The following is a 14,441-nucleotide window of genomic DNA, read 5'->3' on the forward strand; positions in this document are numbered from 1 at the left end:
CCAAACCCTAACCCTCTTCCCCCGGGCTGTGTGGTTTTGATTGATGTGTGACTAAATGACAGCAATAATTCCACACACTTGCTGGGGAGGATAAGGTCATAGCATCAGGCTGGTGAAGGAATCCGAGGATATATATTCTATTCTTACCCAGCTTGACACTCAGTCACTATTGGCAAATGAAAGCAGATTATCATGTGCGCCATCAACTTGATAGGTCATCAAGATTAGAATATCCTCCTCCTAGACGTTGCAAATTTTTACGCTGCTGTGTCCTTCACCTTCGGTACTATTTCTTGTAGTAGTAGCCAATGTCAAATAAATTCAACGCAAGTACTAGTTATACTTTCAATACTTTACCATTTGTTAGGCTACATTGTGGCACTGTTCTAGTGTACTGTCACCTGCTATATTCTCTATCGTACCGTTCTAATGCTACGGTAAGGACAAACAAGGTTTCATTTTCTTTTTTTCTCAGATACTGCAACTGCCACTGTGTAACACCACTAGTACCAACGCAATGATGACATTTCATCCGCCCAGGATTTCCAACCTTAATTGCCATTTGCCGTGCAGCCAGCCCTGTGCCTAGCCCTATTTCAAAACACAAATTACAGGTAAGATAAGCGTTTGGGGGGAGGAAGTATAATGGAGTATTAGGAGAGACTAGAGACTGACGCTAGTACTAGTAAAGTCCTAGGACCATTGAATTCACTTACTCTGTGAGAGGCACTTAGTTTTGAAAACATTTGGGCAATTAATTACACAATTTGAATCAAGATGCCACTTCAGTTTCACGAAAACAAAGTTACTGTTAAACCCCCACCCACCAGCCTCAAAAGCAGTAAAAAAAAAACACGTATGCTAAGATAAAGTTTAAATTATATTTATATCCCTGACAAAAATAATCTCCCACAAGACCCACCCACCCCCACTCCCTAACCCCAACGAATGTCCTTGAAAAGTCCAAAAAAGTGAAAAAACCCAACTCCCAATTCCCACCCCCCAGAAGTCTTTAAAAAAAGGGGCAAGGGACAGTCTCTCCTCCTACTGCTGTTGACTTTCCGGGCCAGGTCGGAATGCTCCTTGCGGAGGGTCTCAAGCAGGGTTTTCGTGTTGAGCAGCTCCTGCTCGAGGTAGGAAACCCTCAGGGAAAGGCGGTGCATACGTTTTTTGCAACTGCTTTGGGGGGGCAGCTGATTTCTTTGCTGCACGGTGGTGGCGGGTGGCTGCGGCAGCGGTACCCCGGCTCCGTACCGCTGGAGACCTTCTGCGCTGACTGGGTGACCCAGGGAGCAGCTGTGCCGGTAGATGTTGTTGTAGATTGCGTGTCCCCCACCTCCTGGGCCACCAGCCGCCGATATTTAGCGACAGTGGCCTCCAGCCTCCGTTGCCGGGCCCGTGAAGCCAGCTCCTTCCGGGTTGGTTTGGAAGGAGCATCTATATGAAGAAAGAAAGACATAGTCTGTAACCAATGCTCTTTAAGATTAACACAAAATGATTCAGCAGAAAGTTGTGTCACAGTAGAAGTAGCAACTTGCAAGCGCAGTACATAACTATTGTGTCCAGTATCTATCTAACCTCCCACTTCTCAATCCTTGCTCTAACATTAGTGGGAGTTTAAGGAATCAATTCTACGAGCACTATGGACTCACTCCATTAGAGTCGACTATGACAGTACACCAGTCTTATTCTTCTTCTTCTCTCTTGTTTAGCAAAATTGGTACGTTAACTTCTGCAAGCGGGCATAATGCCAGCGCAGTCAACTTGCACCCAAGAAAAACAGACGCCTGCCATGATGAGTGAGACAGACTTGCGTTACTGTACCAGTCCACTACATGCAGGTGGTGATGCTCTTACTTTTCTATTACGGGTGGCACTGAGAATACTCTGTTACAGGGGCTACTGCTTAATTAATTTAACTTTCACCCTACAGTGCCAATGAATAAATACTAGAAAAGGAAAATGAAGAAGATAAATAATCTGATTATCTATCACTGCACATGTATGTATTTCCTTACATATGAGATGACTTTAGGTGCTTTGCTTTTTATTGAGTGAACAGTGATACATCCACACAAGAATGACCGAGTTCTACTAAACTTATTAACAGAGGTAGTGAGTGGCCATCGTAATAGCCGGATATATGCTGTGCTTGCAATACAAACTACAGCTGCTATTCATGGTAGTATTCGGACAAAATTACAACTTCTTTTCCTTGCCTTTCCTACACTGGGACGGACGTGCGGGTGCGGTGTTACATGATCTTCAAAGTAACACTTAGTTCATCCAGTGACCGTGTACTCTCTCGAGATACACATATGCTATCTAAGAGTCAGATAGTACCATGTTTCAGGCATCCATCCATTCAAACTATATGTCAATCATTCTTCTTCATGTCTCTCATCTGGACAAACCTTACGTTTTCTCACGGGGAGCACACTATGCAGTCTGAAATCTAAATAAGTAAGGAATATAAGAGCTTACCACTGCCCGCCACTACCGTGGCAACCCGCACAGCAGTTTGGTCCGGCACTTGCACCGCCTCCTCCCCAGAACTTTCCTCCTCCACCTCCGTGCTGGGCCCAGCACCAGATGTTCCACCTACAAAGTACATTTAAGAATGTTAGATGTCATAGACATACACCAATCACTAGTATTTTGTCTAGGAATGAAGAAATGTGAATACAGAAAACAATCTAATAATTTTGACTGTCTACTCTAAAGTAAAAATGTCCCTTTTTCCAGGGAAGGGTGTTGTCTTGCTGCACTTTTTGGCACAACTGATGAATGCTTGCTTGTTAACACACACCATTTGTCTCATAACAGACAGAAGCTTCACTTCTAAGAACAAATCATCATCACTAGGACGGAGGGACCAACGATTCAGCACCAAAAAGAAAATTAAAGTTTAAACCAGGTGAGGGCTCGGCTCGCCCACAATAAATGTATGAAATAAATCACTATAAGCACTTTTCCATTTTTAATCAACCGTTTATGTTTTATGACAAGCTTGATTTTAATAAATATTTTTACTTTTAATAAAGCTTTAAAACTTAAATAGACTCTGTGGTTTTTGGTCATGAGTGAATGAGCAAAAGGTTTTGCAATTTGCAATGCATGAGCCCGTGCCTCTGACACTTCTGGACTCTGACTCCGTACTCTTGTCCTGCGTTGGATAATCATCATTGGGGATCAATCATCGATGAATTCGGGAGCTAAATGACTCTGCCACACTATCTAGTCAGTAAGGAGATTGGGGGTTCTTCAAAGTCTGATATCACTGAGGTATGTCGAAAGTCTACCTGCGCCTATTATAATTGATAAACAATGCACTATTTAGTGTCCATAGTTCTGTTTGTACAGATTTGTCCCTGCAACAGTAGTAGTATGGATTGTCCTCCTATCCAAACCAAAAGTAAAGTAGTATCTTATTCTTTCTTGGTGGTCATTCACCTTTTTATTGTTGGTAATTGTCAAAGCATAAACATTTAGAAGATTTGAAAAGACATTATGGACAATCCCAGAGGACTGCTCTCAGTGCATAGAGCTATTGCTGACTAGAATGAGAGTTTGGTTTTACACCTTTTGCCAAATGTTCAATCTTAGTTAGCTACACAGACAGACTAATAAGAATAATCTAGTAATACCACAGGGAGTCATAGTCGAGGCAGGATAAGAATTTAGATACAGTCTACAATAAGTTCAAAGACGATTTAGAAAAAATCGAATGAGGACCGCTAGGAAAAAATAGGTACTCTATATTAAAATTAAAACTTACTGGGGCCAGCAAAGGAGCCCTCGCCTGACCGATCCTGGCCTTGTTCAGCAGCAGCAGCAGCCTCCTCCAATGCCCTCTTGCCCCTGGGGGGAGCTGATGTACAACATGAAAGAAAGAAAGACCAGAAAACATGGATGATATTTGTCAACCAAATCAAACATTTGAAAAGAACAATAACAAAATATTTTGGCAAAATAGCAAATGGACAAGTATTCCACGGGAAATATTGACCTATCTCATGTGGTCTACTACGATATTAGTATTGCTTGATTTGCGGACCGTCGACTTGGAAAGTTATGTAACTCACTAAACAAACTACTAAAAAGGTTCGCCTAGAACTGGCAGGCAGCAGTCCGCAGCACGCGAAGAGACAGACAAAGTCCATCGTGATTGCAGATCAGCGACAACACTAAAAAGTTTCCTACTACATTAACCAGTCATTAAAATACTCAAACTTACTATCAATCCACCACCACTATTTCTTCTTATTGCCAGGTGTACAAAGGAAGGACTGGACTTGAGTCTGTAGGGGCTGATTTAGAAGCCCCTTGCGGCTCTTTTGCTCCATTGTTGCGTGACTATTGTGACGCAGCGGCAGAACAAAAGAGGCGCCATGGTGCGGCGTATATTAACAACGTGACGCATATGGGAGATGCATCACGTTGTAAAGCCCTGCGCCATCAGGGGGCGTTCCGGCACAAGGGAGGGCGTTCCTGCGCAGGAACGCACCCTAAAAGTGGCTGAGGGAAATCTACAAGATTTCAATCAGTCACTTTGAGGACAATGATGCGTGACTCAAACCCTGCGCCTGCTTGAAGCAGACGTACAGCTTGACGCAGCATTGGGGAGATAGGGAACCCCAGAGCATTGCTGGAGCTGCGCCATCGTTGCGACGCAACTCCAGCAATGCGCCGCCTTTACGGCACAGATGCGTAACGCGTCGGTGACGTTTTGGGCCCATGGTGCGCCACATTGTAAATACGGCGCACCATGGGTGGTGGTGGCGTGGCGCACAATTACTGGCGCATCCCTGCTACTTTGCAGGGATGCGCCGGTAATGAAAAATCTGACCCTTAGTGTCTCGCATTACGCAGTTCTTTAAACTACACTCATACATAATTTCACAGGCCAATGAAATGAACACAAAATCGAAAACAAATAAGCATAGTAGCAACGCTACTGACAAGGAGAGCAGTGCACCTGAAATGCACAGAAGATTGTGAAATATAATTTACCTACAATGTAAGCAGCAGCATTATTGCTCTTGCTAAAAAACTAAAATTTGCAATATAAACACAGAGCAGGAGAAAACAGAGTAGTAAAGAAATAGCTACTACTACTCACCAAGCCCGGGGATCTCAAGGTCGTAAATGAGCTATCACTGGTTTCATCACCCTGTTAAAGCACCATGGCGCAGAGGAAAGCCCGAAAGAAAGGACCAAGTATTCCAAAAACCGGTTCCGCCATTGAAATTTTAGGAAACGGCGGTGAGGAGGAAAAATAGGGATTGACAGGTAGGCGTCTTTTAGGTCCAACCTGACCATCCAGTCTCCTTTTTCCAGTAAATCCGTCAAAAGATTGATGCCTTCCATCTTGAAATGCTTGTAGGTCATGAACTGGTTGAACTCCTTGAGGTTCAATAGTAACCTGTGACCTCCTCCTTTCTTCTTTACTAAGAATATATTGCTGCAGAAACCGCAAGGACCATCGTCGCAATAGGCAATCGCATCTTTCTGCAGCAATCCTTCGAGTTCTGCATCTATAAAAATGCATTCTTTTTGGGAAAAAGAGAGCTGTCTGGGTTGAGTGTCTTGGAATGGAGTCTGATAAAAGTCTAGTTGAAAACCCTGAATTGTCTGTAAAATCTGTGCATCTTGTGAGATCACAGCCCAATTGTGAATGAAAAACTGAGTACGACCCCCCAAAGGTAACAGAAATGTCTCAATAGCACTTACCTGCAGACTCTGGAGCCTGGAAGCCCCCTCAATGTCCCCCACTGTTGATGCGTCTCCTACTGAAGCACTGTCTGGTGGGATAGTATGTTCCACCATGAGTGGAATCCCACTCAGCACCGGAGATGGTTAAACGAATTCCTAAAGTGGGCGGCAGCCGAGGGCACGATCAGGTACCAACTAGCTCGCCGCGGCTCAGACGAGCGTGCTCAGGAGGCGGCATTGGCATGGGAGATGTTGGTGCAGTCACTACGAGATAGTTCAGTGGAGGAGGAGAGCGGGGTGGACCCTGAGGACCATGGAGACCCAACCGAGAGTGCCGCGGTGCCGGCCCCCCCCCGCTAGACACACACACATAGTAATCACCAAAATGCTTCTGCCCATCACCACAGGCTCACGCTACTCAGAGCTAGGCGAAGGCGGGGACACTGAGGGGGGGAATGGGGAGGGCGGGTTCAGGGATACGAATTGTAGAACAGGAGGACTATCGCCTGACACTACTGGAGGGACAGGGAGAATTGACTGAAAAGCAGATAGCAGATTACCTCATACTAGGACTATGTGTAGCAGAAATTGTAACATGCACCGAGGACGCGGAAGACGCCGCCCGGCCTTCGGGATGTGGGCTGAATGGCTGTTTGTATTGATCGGGTGCGGGGTTGAATGGAGGAAAAATCTGTACTGACAAGATCCGGTAATGATATGTATACTGTGCATTTGTTCTGCAATAAAAAAAGTTTTAAAAAAAATAAAATAAAAAAATGAGTGGAATCCCACTCTCCTCGGCCATGGCCGTAATCTCCTCGGTAGAACTGGCAGCCTGACGAGCGTTGGTTAAAAAAACAGCTTGAAAAACACGTTTAATGCCAGTTTGGGCCTTGTTCAGGGACGTGAATGTGCCCACATACTTGGAGACGTCCTTCATGAAGCATTCCCCAAAGAGGTTACTGTCTGCTAGAGGACCAGGGGCCCGATGTAGGTCGGTCGGTAACGGCCGAAAATCGGTATTTTCGGCCGTTACCGATCGGAATAGAGACAACGGGATGTAGGAGGCCGAAATCCGGCGAAATCGGCGATTTTACCGAATCGGAAAGTCACCGAGTCTGTAGAATTCCGAATCGGAAAAAAGTAGGAATCGGAAAAATCTCCGATTCGGTAGAATACCTAATCGGAGATTTTTCCGATTCCTACTTTTTTCCGAATCGGAATTCTACCGACTCGGTGACTTTCCGATTCGGTAAAATCGCCGATTTGGTATAAATTCCGAATCGGTGAAAATCCGATTCGATGCGAAAAGCTGAAGATTGAGATGTAGGTAAGCACTGAAATACCGAATTTGCTTCAAATTCGGTATTTCAGAGTCGGAAATTACCATGGATTGGAATCAGGTGGTAACCAGGTGCAACCTATAAAAAAGGACCCAAAATGCAGTTCTACTTGCAACATGGCAGCTTTCTATGTCATAGCAAGACGGCTACGGCTACAGCAGGAAGGAGAGAGGGAATGGCTGAGACAGGAGCAGGTGTACAGACAGCGGATCACCCTGTGCATCCTGACAGATCCAGAGATCCTACAGAGGTACAGGCTGGAGGCAGAGACCATCAGAGACCTCATTAGGGACCTCCAACCCCTGTTGCAGCACCCCACCCCAAGGGCACACGCAATCCCTGTGCAGGTGCAGGTGCTATGCTGCCTACACCTGCTGGCGTCTGGCAGCTATCAAAGTGTAGTTGCAGTGGCAGGAGGGGTGACCCAGAGCAGCCTGTCAAGGTTCTTCCACAAGTTCCTTGATGCCATGATCCAGAGGATGGACCACTACATTTCCTTCCCTTCCACCCATGCAGAACTGGCACAGACAAAAGCTGAATTCTATCAGATGGCAAGATTCCCCCACATCATTGGCTGCATAGATGGCACACACATTCCGATTTGCCCCCCTGCTGACACGGAATACGTATTCCGCAATCGGAAGTCACGGCACACCATAAATGTGCAGGTGATATGCAATGCTAAGTGTGTCATCACTGACCTGGTTGCAAAGTTTCCGGGGAGTACCCACGACTCCTATATCTTCCAGAGTAGCAGCATTTATGCACGGCTGATGGCAGGGGAATTTGGTGAAGGATACCTCCTAGGTAAGACACAGTGTCAGACCCCCATAACCAAAATTGCATTGTGAAGTACATGTATGCATTTGAGTAATGTTACCCCTTTTCCTTGTAGGCGACAGTGCATATGCCCTACGCTCGTTCATTCTCACCCCCTACCTCAACCCCTCAACACCTAGCCAAAGGAGGTACAACCGTGCCCACAAAAGCACGAGGAATGTGGTGGAAAGGACCTTTGGCATCTGGAAGAGCAGGTTCAGATGTCTGCACAAGAGCGGAGGTGCAAGGCAATATACCCCCATCACCTGCTGCAAGATTATTGCTGTCTGTTCAATGTTGCACAACCTTGCAGTCAGGAAAGGCACTGAGGTTGAGTTATCCGACTACGAGGACCCTGATGATGACAATGCTGTGCCACTACCACAACCTGCTGGACTCCCTGCACCAACTGACGGCAGATACAGGCGTCAGGAGATAACAGACAACTATTTCTGAGTGAGTACAGATGCACAAACAGGTCAATGTATGTTTTCAGAAATTAAATTTAATAATGTTGCATCAACGTTACTGCACTGATGTGCAACAAAAGAAAAGTTAAACAAGAAGGGGTAGAAATGTCCATTGTCCGGGTTGCCTCACCCGCACTGGCAGTCTTATTTTTTGCTGCGCTTAGCAGGCCCACTAGGATGAGCCTCACCCCCTTCTGAATGCCCTGCAGCCTCAGCTGAGCGCCTGCTGCTCCGGCGCGGCTCTGACACTGCGCTGGCCGGGCTGCTGCGGCTGCTGCTGTCCCCAGCCTCGCCCAGGACGGGATTCACTACGGTGTTGGAGATCAGTAGTGTCTCCATGGCGGTGGTAATACGGCCCATGCCCCTAGTGACCTCGGACATGTTCTGTGTGAGGCTGGCCTCCATGTTTGCCCCACGTTGGCATAGCTGGGCAGTCGCAGCTGCAAGGCGGTTGAGTGACCTGTTCTGTATTCGTGCATCCCTGCGACGACATAGCTCATGGTCATCCAATCTGTTGCAGAGCTGGGTGATGGCAGTGGTCATTCGGCCAATAGATGTAGCTATCTCCTTGTTGCTGTCAACAAAGGTCTTGAAGCCCTGTGTCATTTCACCTATCTGCAGGTTGTGCAGGCGCAACTGGCGATGGCAGGCCAGGATGGATTTTGCCTGCATCCTCTGTATCGTAACCATACTGGTCTCCAGCCCTGCGAAGACGCTGCCTCCCGGAGCTTGTATTGGGCTGCTGGTTGCACGTGGCCTCCGTGGATTTCTGCTGCCCTGCTGTGTGTGCTGGGGTGACGCTGGTGTCACAGGGTCTTGTGCAGGAGCCTGACCCGCTGCCCCCTCCATGATGACTAATGGAGCAGCAATTCTCCTCCGGGCCGGGGATGTGGCAGGTGCAGGGTGGCTCTGTGGTGGTGTGTTCTCCGGGGAGAATAGCAATGTGGGCGACTGAGACAGAGACAGTCGGGGGGAGTGTGGATGTGTGAGGGAATGTCCAGAGTCCTCCTCATTGCCAAGGGCACAGCTGTTGTCCTCCTCCTGTGCTGCTGCACTGGTGCTTGCCACCGCCACCGCACTGGCTGTTGGTGCTGGAGCTGATGCTGCTCCCCCGCCTGATGGTGCCCCTAGGTATAAAGAAGCATTTGTCAACTGGGTGCTAATGTGTTCCAGTCACTACTATTAAAGCATTGCACATCTCATTACAAACACGTTGATGCTGTATTACTGTTATTTTTCTTATGCTTCTGCTGTGGCATTTTTGGGTACTTTTGCTGACTACATTTAGCAAGATGCATTGCTCATGTCTGTTGCTAGCAGTACTGGCCTGGGGTTTGGCTGTGCATTGGGTCTATAGGGGAGGTGTCTGGTATGGTGTGTCAAGTTGCGCATGCTTCTTACCTGTAGCTGTAGCTCGGAATGAGCTATCCAGGTCCCCAATTCCTACGACACTGGCCCTCTCGATGGTGGTCGCCACTAGTTCCTCCAGCTGAGTGAGGGGTGGCGCCCGGTTTGTTCCTCCTCCAGTAAGTCCAGCCTGCTTGTGCAGGTCAGCCAGTTTTCGCTTTGTCACGCCACGGATATCGTAAAACCTCTTCTTGAGGTCGTCCTGTGGGTGACACCAACAGCGTTGACTTTCTCCCCGATGTCGATCCACAGCCTCCTCTTGGTGCTCCTTGGAACAGTGAGGGACAGCCTTCCATAAAGCTGCGTGTGCACCCTCACTACCTCCTCCACCAAAGTTTGCAGCTCCATGGTGCTGAATTTTGGATTCCTCTTACGCGCTGCCTTCTGGCTCTCAGTGCTGGTTGCCATGTCTCACAGGGATCCTGCTAACACTGCTGCTCACTGTGTTTGCTCAGCTCAGGCAACTTTCCAGAAAGTTCTGATGAGTTGCACCTGCCTGGGTTGCCACTCCCTGTGGGGGAGGGTGCTTCCAGCTCATTGGCTGATGTCTTCAGTGTCAGTTAACCTGCTCGACGAATCGGCATTCTCCGAATCGGTATTTTCCGATTCGGAATTTACCGAATTTGTTCGTAAAATACCGATTCGGAATGTATTATGCGTTCCTATTGGCCTTTCGGCCCATGGGGCGTATTTCTATTTCCGAATCGGCGTTTACCGATTCGGTAGGATCCGCATTTTTATTTACCGAATCGGACGTGTCCGATCCGGCCTATACCGAATTGGTACTTGTCGAATCGGTACGTACCGACTCACGATACCGATTGCTACCGAATCGGTATTTTTCCGACTAATTTTTCCTACATATCATTTTCCGATTTTGAAATACCGATTCGGTACGGATCGGTATTTTAAAATCGGAAAATGCGTTTTACCTACATCGGGCCCCAGGTTCTGCAGCTGCAAGCTCGGTGAGATTCGAGTCCATCCTCATAAGGAGAAACTTACGTCTCTCAGTGGAGATAGCACAGTTAGCATTCCCCAACAAACATAAGGCCCTTTGAGTCCACCCTGCCAGTAAGTCAGGATCCATGGTAGCGCTTGACTCCTTCGCCTCCAAGGCCATTTCCAGAATCTTGTCTAATGGCCCTGCCACGTCCAGGAGCTTGCCATGGCAGCCTCGCCAGGCGCAATCAATTCCCTTCTTAGGGTCTTTAGCAAACTTCTTCAAGAAAGTAAGGAGGCTTGCGTCGATATCTGGGGTGTCCGCTACCATATCAGGGATATCGGGCCTAGGGCACTCTGACCGCAACCTGTTACGCACATCCTTGTCAAAACTTTTGCGCAGGTTGTCGTGTAAGTAGTTAGCAACCTCTGGAGCAGGTTCCCAATCCAACAACCTAGGGTGTACCATGTCAGCCGGATTGAAAGTGAAGGGTGTGTTTAAAACCTGGGATAAGTCTTGCTCCACATTCTTCATTTTCCGTGACCTCATCTGGGGTGTCAGTCCCTGTGGTGTCGGTGTCTGTATCCGTGTCAGTGTGCTCTTGGCGCTTAGCCTTACCGCCCTTGCTAGGTGGAGTGGGAGCTGTAGTTAGTGCTGCTAGGGCATCAGCATGAAGCCAAGACTCTCCTTTAGGGCCACCTGCTGCGTCATCCTTTTGGGGTTTGGCTGGTCCAGTTAAACCATGTCGCTTAGCAAACCTTTCTAGTTGTTTTGTAATAGGTTTCAACGCAGCAGCCTGCTGCACAGTCCCAGGGAGTGCTTTCTCAATGGCCCGATTGACAGACTCTTGGACCGAAGCGTCCAGAGCCTCAACAATATTGTCCTCCAATGAAGGTGTAGAAATCTCCTCCTGATATAGCTCATCCACTTCATATCAGACCCAGTCTTCCATGACAATGCTGGATTTTAAGATATATATCTAGTAAAATGAGGACCAATGTAGAGGAGTAAGGGGGAGCCAACCCACTGCACACCAAAAGGAATAAGGTACCTATCTCCTCAGCACGGCTGTATAACAATTATTGCTGCCCACAGGACGTAGTGAGAGCCAAAACAACAGATATAAGGAGTATGTGCTTACTCCTGGGCCAGACGATTGTTACAGCTCAATCAGGCGTATCTCCGTGTAAAATCTCCGGGCTAAATGAGCCGTGGATTACTTTGGGGACGCACGCAACGTGCCTAGCCCAAAATTCTACCAAAAGGTAGCCCAATTGGGCTACGTACGTTGGAACGATGAAAGCTCTATAAACACCGCACCAGCTAATTAGGGGAGCCTGTAGCGGACATCGCGTACACATGCACAGATGATTAATACTGCCAAAGGCAGTGTGGTACCAATGCTCCCAGCGGGAATATACAATGCCAGAGTGGGCTGCCAGCACTTAAACTCGTCAATGCTCCCAGCGGGAGCCTATCAATCACAGAGCCTCAGCGGGTTAAAGGCAATAAAGCGCGAGCATGCGTAACACTCAAATGCATCAATCATATTAATAAAAGCAAGCACATTAACATGTAATGCAACGAAGTCGACTTAACTTCTGCGTGAGGCTCAGCAACAGGATATGGTGGCTCTTATAGGGTCATGCAGGATGTGATGTATAACTAAGCATCCTGGGAAATGTAGTTTTATTTGCATACAAAACGTTCTTCATTAGCTTCTGTGAGTTGCAAATAAACAAAAGAGAAGCATAATCAGAAGCCTCCGGTCCTGTAATAGAATTCAAGAGTGGAAGGTTTTGCACTTTTACCTTCAACTTCAGTAAGATCACTGAATTGTGCCCCTGGTAACATGACACCCACTGCATGCATAAAAAGAATTATTGAATCAGCCAATTTCTATCTGCACTCCCTTGAAAAGATCAAACTCTTCCTAAATAGCGCTGCTGAAAACTGCTACACATGCATGTCATGTTTGGACGTTATTCTACCAATGACACACACAGTGGGGTCCCTCAACCTTTGCTTGCCTCATTCAAGGCAGTACTTCATTCTGAAGCCTCAGTTCTGTCATTCTTCGGAAACTTTGAACACAGTTTGCCTATCTTAGGTTGACATTAAGCAGGATTGAATTCCAGAACGCCTGACTTACTCACAAACTCATATTACTAAACTGACTCCTTACTTGGCTGAGCTCTTTAACATTTCAGGCAGCCAAAGAGGCCACATGAGCAAATGGTCTTTATCTTGAAGCCCCTCGCAAGCTTTAAACCAAACCCTTCTCAAGCACTGCTACATTCTTCTGGAACTTTCTCCCAACTGAGCTACCAACTGTACCCTCCCGTCATTCAAGAAACAACTAAATACCCCCTCTTTGTTATATGCCAGAGCAGGTCTGACTAGCAGCAGCATGTTACCCAGGCCTCTCTTGCGTACAAGAAGAAGACAGCATGTCTTTGATGCTCGGGCCTGCGTTTGGTCAGAAGCTGTGGTGGCAACTGCTCAGCAGAGCTCTAAAGGCATTTGGCAGTGTGCAACAGTATGAGGGATGTCAAACATATGGTTCTTCGTCTGCCAATTTGGGTAAACACCAATCTGTTTGAAGAGTATGCATGATTCCCGCAGCTCGGGACACACTAGGCTAGTATAACCAGGTGCTTTATAAATGTGATTATTATTTTAATATATTAGTCTTATTTATATGCTTTTTGAAGATGGCCGTCTCTCCATTGTTGGCCTGAAGGTCCCAATCTAGTGTGGTACCAGTCTCTTTCCCTGTGATGATGTTTCCTGCCTAGATCATATATAAGGAGGTGTGTGCTTGAGATGGATGCATTGCAACAAATTTCTTCTCTAACTTAGTTCCTTTCATTGGCCACTTAGTTACTGCTTTACCCCTGGTTTTTGCCTTTTTTTCTTTGGCAGGATCTCTTTGGGAGTCTCTCTTCTGAAGGATCATAAGCTGGGCCCTTACTCAACCCTGATTTCAATTTAGTTTTGGTGCCTTGCTTTCCACCCCCACCCTCAATTTCAACTATCAACTACAATCAAGATTTCCTTGGAGATTTATTCTACCCTTTATGACCTCTTGCTCCTAACTGGGACTGGAAGATGGCAACCTTCATCTCAGAGGAGCTGCCAGGAATGAGAAGACACACACTCAACATGCTTATTGGGGGCTGCCTCCTGCCAGTGTGCAGTGTATATTTTCTGGACATAAAAAATGAAACATCATAAAAAGAAGGTATTGGGAAAATAATAATTCAGGCAGTCTTCAAATGTTCCTAATTCATTCTCTAGCTGGTGTGTAAAAAATCTATGTTGTAGGAATAGTTCTTTTTTATGAGTGGAAAAAAGACTATATTACTGTATTCACATATTCCACACCTATTAGTGGCGCAAAGTATCTATTTTGCCAAATTTCCACAATTTTTTATTCTAATTTTAATTGCACTTATGGGATGCACACTTTAGATGACCCATTGTCGAATTTCGGTGTGATGATTTTGGGGAAATTTATGTCACACAGTTATGATTTTACTGCAGATTTTCTATATACCCAATTTGAACACTGTTGGACCTGGACCTTTTGCAGAGTCTCCACCAGATGTTTGCCTTCTCCTGTTGAACCCGTTTTCTGGGCATGAGGACTCAGTGCACTTTTTCCTGCTACCAATGGTAAAGGGCTTGTGCTCACTCCTTAAACTATGGTATAATTATCATCTACTTGAATAGTACATTTAA

This window comes from Lissotriton helveticus, chromosome 7 (genome assembly GCF_964261635.1).
Source record: "Lissotriton helveticus chromosome 7, aLisHel1.1, whole genome shotgun sequence".
NCBI classification, from domain to species: domain Eukaryota; kingdom Metazoa; phylum Chordata; class Amphibia; order Caudata; family Salamandridae; genus Lissotriton; species Lissotriton helveticus.